The sequence below is a fragment of the Tympanuchus pallidicinctus genome, unplaced genomic scaffold, assembly GCF_026119805.1.
Source record: "Tympanuchus pallidicinctus isolate F22 unplaced genomic scaffold, pur_lepc_1.0 scaffold1, whole genome shotgun sequence".
Classification (NCBI taxonomy): domain Eukaryota; kingdom Metazoa; phylum Chordata; class Aves; order Galliformes; family Phasianidae; genus Tympanuchus; species Tympanuchus pallidicinctus.
This window is the reverse complement of record NW_026294618.1, coordinates 1327333-1339882: the sequence shown is the minus strand read 5'-3', so window position 1 is coordinate 1339882 and position 12550 is coordinate 1327333. Positions and strand designations below refer to the sequence as shown.

Here is a 12550-nt window from a genome sequence, read left to right as displayed (position 1 = left end):
TTAAAGCTGTGTTACCATGTAGGGAAGACGGAGTCCAGTTGGACACAGGATCTGTCACTGGGCAAAGGTTCTAGTGGTGCCACCCAAATACTGACTTGAGAAAGAGAGGAAAAGCTTATCTTCAGTTAAGACAGCCTTGGCCAAGTTCATCAAGAAGACTTCTCAAAGGCTTACTTGGTACAATTCACAGCAGCACTTGCTGAACTACTATTCTAACCATATCTAGGTGAGGATAATCCCTACCTGTCTGCAAGCATCTCACTGTGCTGAACGCTAGCAATTCTCAGCTGTACAACCAGGAATGACATTCTGAATCCCAGCAGAACTCAGTACCATCTCAATAGTTCATCAATTTCCCTCAATAAGATGAGGGAACCATGAGAAACAAATCACAGATCAGCTTTGGGCAATGTTTTTGCATGCAGTGAGAATTCAAGAAGAGTTTTGGGATGTTATTTCAAATACTTGGCCCTTTACTTATTTTGGGGGGAAAAAATACGACCATTAAATACACTTCTCCTTCAACTTCTTTGAACAGTCTTAATGCAAATGGATTCACAGTATTTCTGCTACTTTTCTGAATACTGTGGATTTGTAACTGTACTTAATGGCAGGCAATTTTCATTTCTTTCTCTCTGTTAACACCTTAAATCATCAAAGCACATAAGGGTATTGTGGAGCATATATTTAAATTCCCTTTTGGCCCCATGAAAACCGTATTTTTAATTACAAAAACGTTGACTTTGAAAATTGGGCAACAGTGATTTTAACAAAAGTCTAAGCTGATATCACTATCTCTGCCAACTGAGAGTGATCCAATCAAAACTTGGCATAATCAAGTGGTACGAATTCTTCCAAGCATTCATTTCAATCTATAAAACAATTCTTTTCATCCAAAAGGCTGATAGGGCATCAGTCATCACTCGAAGAAACCATTAATAAAATAGGTAAAAGAAAAGTCAAAAGCAAGGACCTCTTACTAAAAATCATGCAGATGAGGAAAGGAATGTCTCAACTTTTTATTGCACTTCTTAAATGTGACAGCCCACGCTGCCTCCTTTTGAACATCAACTGAATAGGTTAAGTATTGTCTGGATGGAAACATCAGCTTTCTGCACAACACTACATCCTGGCAGCGTGTCACAGGGCTGTGGCCACACACAGTGAAGACCATGACTACATTATTCTTAAGAAAATAAAGTCAAAATGGCATCTTGGGAAATTTTCTCCCTTACTGCTCTGGGAGATGCTAAAGATCTCTGCCAGCATCTGGTAGCTCCAAGCCAAATCCACAAGAACAAACAAAAAGAAGGTGGAAGTTTTCTTTGGCTGGTAACAGCCTCGGCAGCCTCCACCACTATGAGGGAAGGGTGTCCTCAGCACCAGGCCCGCACTTCCAGTACCCACTATCAAGAAGACATAACGACATCATCACTCTGTTGGACTATTTCTACTTTGGAAAAGTTGCCAATAAACCAGCAGATAATGCCCACAAGTGTACAAGAAAACAATGACAGGTTTATGGACACAAATGTTGTGTTCATCTCACTAGGAAAGAGATGGCTTGGAGTCATCTACAGGCTCCTGAACCACTGCTGTTGTTGACTAATGTCAAAACATTCCATTGAAGCCTGTCCTTTGAGTCTGGTTTGATCAACTCATACCTCCAACATCAGAAAGCAAAGAAGAATTAGAGGCCTGCTGCTGCTTGATGATTGCTCTACCCTATTCACACTCCTGGTCACCTGAATGAAACCTACAGAGTCTAAACTTCTGAAACCTGATGAGAATAACCATGTTCTGCTACATGACCTGTGTCTTCCAAGTAAGTTGACAGTATACAAACACTACTGGGAATAGTGACCAACATCCCTGGTTAGTCTGGAGCAAGGGGAGGAAGTACAACTCCTCACCAGTATTTTGTTTTCTTTGGGACTATAAATCCTTTTGTGACTCCCTTATATTTACCCTTATAAATGCAGAAGAGAGGCTGCAAAGAGCACATCGCTTTTACCACTATGCAAAAGATTGTAGAGTTTTGTGTGAACTGGTTGGCACAAGAAAGTGGTATTGTAGTGCAGATGAAGTATCACAGAGTAGTAGTAGATAGTGCTGCCTCCAAAATCTATCAGCAGCTTTCAGACAGCAATCTGAACTCTGCGGGTGTGAAGTATGAAGTAACTCCTTGCAGAAAAGATCAGAATTTAAAAGAAAACATTTGCTGATAACTAGCCTAATGCCACAATTGTATTTTTGGCAAGAAACTCGGGAATATTGTATGGAGCAGCAGGTTCAGCAAAAGATTAAAATCCTACTGAAAGGACACTGATAGCCAGAAGGTGTTTAGCAATGAAATAAATGAAGACTGATGTGATTGTCTTCCTGGTTCCTTAATGCTACATAGTCTAAAGACATTCTTCCAAGGAGCTGATGGTGAAGGCTGTAATCTGGCCCCTACCCTCCCAGACGTGTATTCTTGTAAGCAAATCAATACTCCTATACATGATTCCTTTCTTCCAGTTTTACCTCACAACACTGGAACAACCTCAGAGTCTACTTCATTTTATTCTGCACAAACGTTGCCAATCACTATTTTATACAATACAGTTTTGAAACTGTTTTAGTACTAGGAACGTTCTTATAATTAAACACAGAAAACATTTTTCCTGCGTCAATATACTGCAAACTAGTTGAGCAGATGCTACAGAAGTAAATGATCTTTCTCCCACTGACCTCATAGAAATCAGAGAAAGGCTACTAAGAAACATGTCCAGAAAGATTGTTTTGAAGAGACCCATGGAGAACAATTGCTTGTCTTGTTCTCAGTAATTCATTTCCATGACTTCCCCCGATGCAAGGCAGAAGGCACAACTCACAGCACCTCCTGACGTCTGCTTTACAAGAGATTTTGGCAACTCTGGCTCCTTGAATTTTATAAACACTGCAGTCACAGCACACTGGCTACTGTTTTGTATATTAAATTGTTGGGATGGGGAGTGGTATCAATAAACAGCTGCACAGTCAAATTAGTACTGTTTACTGACAATTCAGCAATGGAAGCGATACTTTCTGCTCTTTGTTTATAACTCTGCACAGTTGGCCCCGGCACCAAAAGCCCAAATGAGAAAGGACAGCTCCCGATGGTAGATGCTCTCCTCGATCAAACAGAAGGGAAATTTTGTTTGTCTTATAAAGTAAACAGTATCTTTTCAGGTTCATGTGCTCAGAATAACAGCCATTCAGTTGCACCAGCTGTTTTGCATTTCACAGCTAATTGTATGTCTCATTCCTCAACCGTCTTGCAGGTCATTGTTTGCTTGGGGAAAGGGTGCAGGAGACCAGCAGACACGTGTGTGTGAGGGAGTAGAGTGGGGAGATCTTTAAATCCTGGATGGAAGCTGCATGTCTGTAGGCCTGTGGAGTACTGAGCTTCAGCAGACAAGCCCTGGCTTTTCAGCAGTCCCCCTGAATTTGGGTCTTGTGTAATAAATGGGAGACCAAACGCTGCCTTGCAACAGTTATATAGTGCTGCCACCATATTCACTTTTTTTCCCCCAAACAGAATGCTCCAAATTTCTGCAGACTTTGAGTCTAGAAAAATCTTCTGAGGTCTTCAGACAAAATACAAATTCTGAACAGAGCTGAATCACTGCTTTTTTTTAAATGTCTATGGAAGGGAAAACTTAATTTGTTCCAAATGATCCTCACTTTTATGCCAGTGTTTTAGGTGTGGTCTAGGCTACTTGCATCAGGAAAACATTATCTCTGCACACTGTACTTCTTGCAATTCACTTACTCTCCTGACTTTCTTCCTACATCTCTCTATTCATTAAAATCTCCCTTATTTCACTTATTTTCTATATCCCATGCTTTCACAGAGAAATGTATAAAAAGTGCTGCCACACAGCAGAATAAAAAACTTCATTCACTCAGACTGTGCCCAACCTTTGGTTATGATGGAATTCCCCCTAATTTCACACTATTTGCATTATAGTCACTTTATGGCAGGTTTTCCCAAGACATTTCATGTTAGTTTATCTTTCCCCTTAAATTCAATACTGCATTTGTTTAGGTGTGTGTGGAAAGCTTTCTTATTAGAGAAAAGTGCAAATAGAAAGTGAATACACAGACTTCCATAGTTAACCACTTTATGTTCTTTGTTGGATGCACAGAAGCTGTATGAATGAGAGTGTCATAAATAAACATTGGGATGGATTACAAGCAAAAGTGGATAGGAAGTTTGGGATGCTGTAAGTAAGCAGATAAGAACACAAGGAGAAAAGAAAAAAGAAAAAAAGAAAGAAACAAGAAAGAAAAAAAAGAAAAGAGGAAAAAGAAAATAGCACTGTGTAATAAGAAATGATAAGTTCATTTTGTGCTAGTATTTTTTTGATGCACAACTGCTAACTTGCCACAAAGCAAGATATCAAACCCAGATTCCACCAGGTGAAATTCTCCTTGTGCTTTCTATTAATTAATTGATTTAATTCTGACCTAAACCACTTCTGAATTCTTATTCTTTCAGTATGGCACATCACAAAAGACTAAACTTCAAATACAAGTGATTTCTGTACTCTTCTGGACATCAGAGCAACACAACAGCAAAAGGTGCCCAAGTAGCTTGCAGTATGGTTATGCTGAACTTGCAGAGTGACTGTTTTTCTCTAACACCACTGCTGTTGTGAGATGCCAGCAAACAACAGGGCAACTCTAAGGCCAAAGAGAGTAAAATAAAACTTCTTTATTTTTTTTTGCAAAACTTTGCCTTAGCTTTAAAAAAAAGACAACTAGGAATGCTGCAAGAGTGATCAAAGGCAAAAGAGCCTGCCAGCCTTTATTTGCTCTTTACTCCCTGTCTGTTCAGAACTGACATTTTTTATATTTTTATTTCTTTTTTTAAAAACAATAGTTTAGACAAATGTGTCTAGACTGATGGTAGAGCAAATGTGACATTAATTATGGATTCCTATGCAGTGGCTCCATGGATGTGGGCAGTTGCCAGTTCCCAGGGAAACAAAACTTGCCAGGCTGCCAAACTGGAAATGGCTGCTCATCTCAACACGATCACAGCTCTGAGGGCAACTGCTGTCAGGTGCTATAGAAGACATTGCTGGCATGTTCAAATGGACATCAGCAGAGTAACCACGCCGGAAAGACGCTGCTGTGTTACCACCAAACGATATCAATAGAGCAGAGCCAGCCATGGCTGAATCCACCTTTCTAGAAAATGGGTGCCCAAGAAAGTATGCAAGATCAAAGATCTTATACAGCAGTGGTAAAACACGGTCCTTCCTGGGAATGGCTTCCATCCTGGGAAGACGTCCGTGTTATTGTAGTTTCATCACGTGGTGGCTCAGAATCACGTGCTATCTGATGATCAACCAATGCTTTCCCCATCTCAGTTGCTTCCAGTTCATGCCTTAGATATTCTAGTAAAAATTCTCATTACTTCTAAAGCAAAATTCTATTCCTGCTTTTCTCACCCTCAGGACATCAGTTCTCACTGCACAATAGCTGCCTCCCTCTCGTTGTGTCATCAGCAAATCTCATCAGCCCTTTGTACTAAAGCAACTACAGACCATATAAAATAAGCTCATTGTTGCGAAGAAGTTAATGACAAGAGCAATTCTTGAAAAACTGATCTAGCAACCTCCTTCCAGCCAAGAACATCCCTTCTTTCATCACAATCCTTCTTGCTTTCTGCTGAGCTAATTCCTTACACATCTTCCAGTTAATCCCTGTTTGATCAGTGGTGGGCTACGACACGCCACGATTGCCCCCCTCTGCTCTGTCCTCACGAGGCCCCATTTGCAGTGCTGCATCCAGGCCTGAGGGCCCCCAGCACAGGAGGGATGTGGGGTGTGGAACTGGGACCAGAGGAGGGCCAGGAGGATGCTGAGAGGGCTGGAGCACTTCTCTATGGAGAAAGGCTGAGGGAGCTGGGGGTGTTCAGCCTGGACAAGGAAAGGCTGCGGCCTTCCAGTGATGAGGAGCTCATAAGCAGGAGGGGGAGTGACTTTTTACATGGTCTGATAGTGATAGGACAGCAGGGAATGGCTTTAAGCTAAAAGAATGGAGATTTAGGTCAGATATTGGGAGGAAATCCTTCACTCAGAGGGCAGAGAGGTGCTGGCACTGCCCAGAGCTGTGGTGCCCCATCCCTGGAGGTGCCCGAGGCCATGGATGGGCCCTGGGCAGCCTGAGCTGGGGGCACCCAGCCCATGGCAATGGGGGGCTGTGAGGACCCCTCCAATTCATTGCATGATTCTATGATTTATTTTGATATCTTGTGGGACCGTGTAGAACACAGCAAGAAATAAACATGTTGTGAAATGATGGCGATGTCACATAGGGTAGAACATACTGCTGAACGACCCCTTCCCAGTTCATATATGAAGCCCTTTATTGTGCTGCCGTCCAAGAATGAGCTTTCAGCTTCTGTACGAGATTATAGGTAATGCTTTTAACAAGAAAAACACTTTTAAATATTTTGACTCTTGTATGAAATTTTTAAAATTTAAAATATATATATATTTTTTTTTAAATGGAAAGTAAGAAAAACATTTTTGTCTTTTAACCAGGACTCAACAGTATAAATTTTAGAACTTCACAGTGAAACATCCTGGTTTGTCCATATTAAAAACTTCCTGGTTTTATTCTTAATTAAAAATAGCTCTGCCTGGCAAAAGGGCCGAGGGCTGCAACCTTTTGGTTATCCACAGAACGAGAATAACAAGGGCAGCAGGGCAGCTCTCCGTGCCCTGAGTGCCTCACAGCACTTTCTCCTTTTCCCCCGAGGATCTAACTCTTCTCACTCGGCCCAGGCCTGTTTTGCTGAGTCTGACACCGAAACCGTGGGGCTGAATTTCCTGTAGGGATGCCAACGACAAAGCCAGAGTCAATGTGCAGCCGCAAAAAGTCCCTTAAAACTTAAGACTCAGAAAAATGACTCAGACTGACTGAGGAAGCCAATCCACACAGAGAAGTGCTCTCTGTAGCATTCGGGCTAGGGTGAAAGAGGTGGGTGAAAACTGCCCTGTTATTAAAACAGCAATTTCCCTGAATTCTCCCTGAAATGAATTCTCCATTGCCTTGAGTGACCTGCTGGTGAAAGCGTGGCAGTCAGCTCTGCTGCTGCCAGAACCACATGCAGTGTGATGGTAGAGCATCGCGCTCTCGCTCAAGAGGCAACGTGCCTCCCAGACTTGTTAGTTCCCCCTTCTTCTGAGGGGCTGAAATACAGAACTGCTGAATGGAGGGAGCACTGAGTTTCTTTGCCACACCTGATCCATCAGAGATATGAGACTTACACTGTGGCAGCTATGTTAATTGCTTTAGCAACCTATTTAATGGCCAAGAGACAATCAGCACTCTTGCACATAGTGCATCCATGTTCTCATGGGCATGTTTTGACAATTCTACTGGCGCAAGTGGGCGAGGTAGGTAGAAAGCTGGACAGCTAGGACTCAGATGTAATGCGATGGCTGTAGGCAATGCCTCCTGCTGTGGTCTGTATCTATCACCTCTCGCCTGAGCCTTCACCTCAATGACAGCAAGCAATGACTTCCTGCCTCCTCAACACTCTTACATCCCCATGTATGAATTGATGGAAGTAAATCTGCACGAAGCCAACCAATTGTGATCCCCGCAATTGGATGGCAATCCACAACAGAGAAACATGGTAGGCATCCAGGATCAGCTGCACCCTGGCCCACTGCTGCAGAAACTAGCAGCACTGCTCCCAGCAAAGAGAAACCTTTACAGATATGACACAGGAAACTGGAAAGACCTTGATATTTTGTGAGAAGAAGGGGTTTCTAAGGAACAATTTAAATTGAGGGCTCATTTTACCCCCAAACAATCCAAGCATTCCAAGCAAGTAAGGTGACCACTGTCAGGAACAGCACCAGGAGCAGTGAGCAGGAGATAACATACAGGGCAGGACAAGCATTCCCATCATGAACATCAATTCACTAGTTTTGTTCTCTCAAAAAATATACAGAGAAAACCAATTTGTGAAACCTTCCTTCGGATTATCCTTGGTGCAAAGGCATGAACTTCATGGAAGGTGTTTATTCTATGAAAATCACGCAGGTGTGCCTGGCGCAGTAGCAACTATCAGTGTGGATAGAGTAAAACCAACCAAGCAGTAGTGAAAGTCTTGAACATCTCCAGAGAAGGAGACTCCACCACCTCCCTGGCCAGCCCATTGCAGCCCATTTGCTTTACATTAAAACTCAGACAAAGGATAACACTTCTTTTGCGACTGAATCCATAAGTGATAATGCATAGGTCATGGAAACTCACTGTTTCTCTGTTCCTGCTGTGCGCCACTGCATTAGTTTGACTCATTCAGCTTCTGCCAGTAGTCAAATCCTGAGCACAACTGCACAACAGCAGAACAGTGACTTGCTACCTACTTCCCTTCCCATGAGGATCTTTAAACACAGATTAAATTTAAGCAGCTAGCATTGTCCCATTGATGACTCATTAGGGAAGAAGCAGGAGATCTATTGCAGATATTCCAAATTCTGTTACTTACCTTATTAATGTATCTCTATGCCTCAGGTCTCTTACCCTTGAAAGATCTTTAAAATAAGCTAGAACACTAAGGACATAAGATAGCACAGTAAAACTAGCCAGTCCATTTATTTCATATCAAACAAAAGCAATGTACAATATCAGTAAACAGCTAGTAAGTCTAATTTTAGTTTTTACAAATGCTCCAAAAGAATAATGTTTTGCACGATTGTTGACTGGGGCTTCCTCAAAAAAAACAATTATTCCTTCCTTTTCTCCTTGATTTTTAACCATCTCTTTCCAAACCTTCCTAATTTTCTAGTAATTTTCCCATTTTTGTTGATTCCTTTTTCTTTGTTGTTGCTGAATTGTGACAAAACAAACAAGATACGTTGGTTTATTGTCTCTTTCTAGTATTTTTTGGTTGAACTGGTAACATCTCACGGGGGCAGTTCATATTTTCCAGTAAGATAAGCAATGGCCATGAAACTAAAACTTGTTTTCTTCTTGTGGGCTGGCCTGAGGCTATTACGATGATTTATGTTTCCACCGTCCGGAGATGTTGAACATTCACTGCCAGATGCCAGGAGATACTATTAGTGGTGAACTTTGATCTCCTCCCTGCCCCATATGTGAAAGTGTTTCTGGCACAGAATGGACATAAGCATCACCCTTGGCACGAGCAGTATCAGTGTAAGACTGCCATTCATGAAACACATATGCATTCCCCATGAACACACAGGCCAAGATACAGCAGGGAAACGAGATGAGAGACGAGAATGCTTCTTAAGCTGGGGGAGGAATGAGAAGAAGCAACGCAATGAGATGGACCTCTAGAATGGGAAATCCCAGGTAAGGATGGTATATAAACTGTGTGCAGGATCTCACTAGCCTCAAATGCCTACTCTTGGACCAGGCACGAGGCCCACTCAGGCTCTTGGAGATTCCTCTCATTACATTCCCAGATCCTAAGTCCAGTGTTCTCCTCTGGCCTTGCCACAGGCTGCATTCTTTGATCCTTTTCTGAGCCAAGACAGCTCATTATAGTGAAAAAGATTTATCCAACAAAGAAATGTGGAAATACACCATTTGCTGCCATTTCACTGGGCTGATTCAGTTCACACAGGGCTGAAACAAACAGAGTCAGCACAGTGGAGCTATAGGTGGTAGGATTTCAGTGCCCTAATTGTTCGCTGTGGATACATACTTACACATTTTGCTTAATTTTGACCATACACACACAGTCTGCATGTGTAATAGTATGTTGAACAGGGAAGCAGCCCTTGCTGGCTGTCCATGTCCACTCAGCCAAGCACCTTCAGCTCCCCAAACTGGGGAAGAATTCTACTGGGAATGGTACCCAGCCTCTGCTCACTCCCAGGTCACAACTGGAGGGAAGAAAGCAGGAAAAAAAATCAGGCAATTTAATAGCAGAGGCACCCAGGAGGCTGTATCTGAATATGCTCCGTAGTGCAGTTTAGTCCATCAGCATAGGTCAAGGCACCAAGTCCCTATTTTAATGAAATACAAAATAAAAGCAAACACACAAACAAAATAGCCAATAGCAACAACAACTTGAGGACACAGCCCAACCAAAACAGTCAAAACCACTATTGCTCTCCCAAGGCACTGCTTTCTCCATTCATATGCTGCCTTCCGAGTACCCCTAAGATGTTTTGAGTCAACAGGACTTGCACTTATTTATGCCATGGTTGACTAACCACTATTTTGCTGACTTCCTTCCTTTCCTGAATGTTCCCCCTGCTTCTCTCTCTTGGACGATGATCTTATCATGTAAACATTTCCCAAATGCTATCAGGACCTCAACTTGACACTTCAGAGTAGTATCAGTATTTTAGAGTAGTACTTATTGGTAAGCCTACACTATTTCATGTTGATGGGGCTTTTTCTTCACAGCCCTCATCCTGCTGATGTCCAGCAAAGCCGTGAGAGCTTTTCCCTCAGTTCTTGTGGGGGATGTCTGTGGCTCCTGCCTGCTTTTCTTCCTAATAAATAATCACATTTTGCTGGCAGCCATCTCTACAATTCAAGTGTGGCACTGTATTGAAAGGACCCGTTTTAGGGTAGAAACAGAATTTGTCCCTTTCAAAGGAGGGGTTTAGTGAATCACAGAATGGTTTGGGTTGGAAAGGGCCAGAAAGATCATCTGCTTATCTGCAGACAATACAGGGTGCAGCTGCTAAGCTTGCCTTGCTAAGATTGCCCTGATCCATCAAAGCATGCAAAGCCAGTGCTTCACCCCTGTAGCCCCTCCACCTGAGATTATTCTCACCTGGTTTCAGCCATTTTGTACCTAGAAACCTAATCTGAGCAGTCCTCTGGAAGGGGAGGTGGTTCTTCACATCCCAAGAGAGGCAGCCAAAGCTCTGGGCGGTGCTCATCTCACACCACTGATGGCAGAGGCACTTCACTCTGAGGGAGCCAACAGTGGCTGGATGGACCTACCTGAGGTTGCCAATGGTTGGTGAAGCTGGACCTACCTGAAGGGCTTGGGTGAGTACCTGGCTCATCAGGCTCATGCCAAGGTGCAATGGGCTCTGCATTTAGCCCTGCTAAATGTTCTGCAGCAATTCCTGAGATAAATTTAAAAAAAAAAAAATCTCCTCTCCCTCATCACCATCAATTATTTGATCCTCGTGGTTCAAATTAAGATGAATGAGCAGACCTGTGACTCAGCAGCCAGCTTTCTGTGAGGGTTCAGCATCCTTCTAAATGAAGGTTTCTGTGGTAAGGCTACCAGTGTGCTGGTGGGATTTACCTGAATTTGTGGCTGAATTTATGGCTGAATTCATTGGAAAATCTGGCCCAGCCTGTACATATAGAATGGGAAGATGTCTGTCTCTTTAGTAAGCCTGATCCTTTGCATTTCAACTGGTTTCTTGTCTACCCTTTCTGCAGCTGTTACCTCTTGCTGTCCTACAAGGAGAGAAACAACTCAGTGCCTGAAACACAAAGAAAGAGAGAGGAAAAAAAAGAGAGAGAATTGTACAGAGGCCTGGTTTCCAGCACTCATCTTCACAGGCATGTGGGCACGGTGTGAATTTGCAGCTCTATGGGACCAAACGCTTTGCATTCACACAGGCAGGGCAACTACTTGATCCCCCACTGAGACGTGAATCCCTGGGCTCAGGCTGACATCACCCCTGGTTTGTACAGCTTTGGGCTGCCAGTGTGTGAGAAGCCAGTCATCTTCCTACAGCAATGGGATGGCAAACGACATCTGGCCATCCAGTGGGACTGTCACCTAGCCTGCCTTGGCTGGACGAATGGCTGCAGGAAGATGGCTTCACCTCTGTAGGGTTTGGACACACAAATCTGCTCTGAGCTGGGACTTCAGTGTCACTGCCTGGAGAGTGTGAAGTGGGCACCACATTGGGTGACCAAGCAGATGCTTCAAATGAGGAGAAAATGTCATCTGCCTTCCATGCCCACAGTTATGCGTGCACAAATATGTCAAGGGCATCAAGAATTTTATAATGATACTCCCTCAGCCATGGTTCCAGTTTAAACCGCTGTAATAAACAAAATACACAGAGCACATCGTTGGCACCAGAAGGTATAATTTTCTCTGAGTAGAAATATTACCAAAAAAAAAAAAAAAAAAAAGTAGGATTTCATCCAACTTAGGAAGAAATCTATGCAGATCTTTCCTTTCATTAAACTTCTCAACTATTATTAAAGGCAAGTGAGTAGCCAGAAATTCTTTGATGATGACATTGAATCATTTGATGATAGAGTACTTTGGAAAGGGCTGCAGATGCTGGTAAAAACCTTGGGTCTCAGGAAGAATTATCTTTCAAATGTTACAATACTTTCCCTTTTGGGGGAACACTTTTAACTCTCTTTTTCAAGTGAGCTCTACATTTTCTCTCAAATACTTTGGGCTTGCAGCTATGAGAAGAGTGATATATATAAGGCTTTTTCTTCTGGAGCTGCTGAGGGGCTGGAGAGATGGAAAGAGAAAGAAAGTACCACAGCAAGAGACCCTGGCACTGTAGGAAGTGAACCA

At 42.8% G+C, this 12550-nt stretch overlaps 1 long non-coding RNA gene across 2 annotated transcripts in view; it reads left to right on the top strand.

The window, feature by feature from the left end:
- The window catches only part of LOC128086017 (uncharacterized), a 382551-nt gene that overhangs the window by 279796 nt on the left and 90205 nt on the right, over positions 1-12550 (top strand). The gene's annotated exons all lie outside the window — the stretch shown is intronic.